The 1,839-nt window shown below is 36.6% G+C and overlaps 1 pseudogene; it reads right to left on the bottom strand.

Annotated features, from left to right (window-relative positions):
* Positions 1–554: 554 nt before the first annotated feature.
* Positions 555–1,128, bottom strand: LOC143390997 (small acidic protein pseudogene; annotated as a pseudogene).
* Positions 1,129–1,839: the final 711 nt, after the last annotated feature.

Raw genomic sequence — 1,839 nt, 5'->3', positions numbered from 1 at the left:
CATGGACTCCATAGAATAGCATGGATGGTGAAAGGAGACCCTCATCATTATACAAAATACATGTATGAAGATGTGAATTTGCTGTCAACATACCTTGTATACAATCAGAGATATGGTAAATTGTGGTATAAAGGTGTATTAAGAATCATAATGCAAAAATAAATTAATTAATTTAAAAAATACAAATCAAACTATTCTTTGTTAAATACTCTTCAGTGGCTCTTTGGCATCTTGTTCAAGACCTGCGATGGCCCTTCTCCTGCCCACCTTTCCAACCTTGTCTCCTGATGTTTACTCAGTGTAATTTGCACTCTTTTTTTGAAAGAAAGTTGAGTACTATATTTATTTATTTTATACAACTCTTACTCTTTACAAAATGGTTATAGTCCTGCCCATAAAAGTTAATGAATGGCATTTGAAAGCAAACACTTTGTAATTATTTAAAAGGGCCTTTTTAAAAATTATAACACAAAGGTCTGTGCTCTATAAGTAGTCCTCCACTGTGCATTATAACAATAAGGTTTACTTTAATAAAAAGACTAAATGTTTGGGTGTTATGAACCACTGGATTTAACAAACATCATTTTCTAATTGCTTTTTGCATCTTTTTTGTTTTGGGGATATTTCACTTCATCAGGGTGCTCAATAGCTTGGAGTTCTTCAGCAGATTCTTCTTTTTCTGACTCTGAATCACCTTCAGAGTCATCTGGACTTTCAGGATCAGGTGAATCATCATCATCATCATCATCATCATCATCATCATCATCATCATCCTCCAGCTACATCACCTTCCCCATCATGATCTTCTACCTCACTGAAGCCAAGTCCACAATATCATCAATATTTTCCTGATAATTTACTGTCCATAATTTGTTGATATTGAGAGTCCAGTTCTTCATTAATTATTCTTGTCTTCTTCCCCTGTTTGGAAGTGAGATATTGATTTATGATCTCCTATGACAAGATGACCAGTATGCTCTTTATTGCCTGCACCCATAAGTCTCAAGAATTTTTTTTTCTCTCTTCATTGCCCAAGTCTGCAGCCTCCTAATTGCTAGATCCAAGATCATCATCTGAAGAAGCTGAACTCTTCACTCCATGCTGGTGAGACTCCCTGGCAGTGCTCATCACTGCATGGATCCCAAAGCGAAATGCCCAACACACTCATGGTTATCCTCAGTCCAACACCAGCAGCCGGCAATCTGCCACCGGCCCAAGCAGCATCACTCCAGAATGCCTACTTTGTACTCTTGTCCTCTGTCTACTTTGCCACTCTGAATAAAAATATGGACAGGAATCCTATTACTTTTAGCTCATTGATTCCCTAAGAAGTGAATTTGTCTACAAATTTGGAGCTTTTTTTTTGGATCCACACTCATCATTAAGAGGATAAAATTTTCACCAGGTTTGTTGAGTACCTTTTTGTGGATAGTTCTCTCTAGATGCTCTGGGAAGTTTACAGAACATTAGAAATAGTTCCCCTATTTTTGAAGGCCTAGAAAACATTTTCAACTGCATATTCCATAAACTACCAACACTCCTTCTTGTAGCCCAGAAGTAAAAAGGTAATCAAATTCTACATTAGGAGAAGGGCTTATCCACATGGTGTTGAGTGGTTCCTACCAAAGGTTTTCAAGTATCTATCATATTTAACACAACCAAGCTCATTTATTCCTCACTTCCATCCCAGAAATTTGATATTATTATCCCATTTCACAGATAAGGAAAAAGGGTTGGGTCCCTTTGATTTATACCCATTAGAGGCAATTGTAGACTCAACAGGTTAATAAATGTTATAAATCTAGTTCACCATTTCTGGAATATGGTACTCAAGTAAAT

This window comes from Callospermophilus lateralis, chromosome 2 (genome assembly GCF_048772815.1).
Source record: "Callospermophilus lateralis isolate mCalLat2 chromosome 2, mCalLat2.hap1, whole genome shotgun sequence".
Taxonomy (NCBI): Eukaryota; Metazoa; Chordata; class Mammalia; order Rodentia; family Sciuridae; genus Callospermophilus; species Callospermophilus lateralis.
Note: the sequence above shows the minus strand (reverse complement) of the source record. Positions and strands in the feature narration are given on the sequence as shown.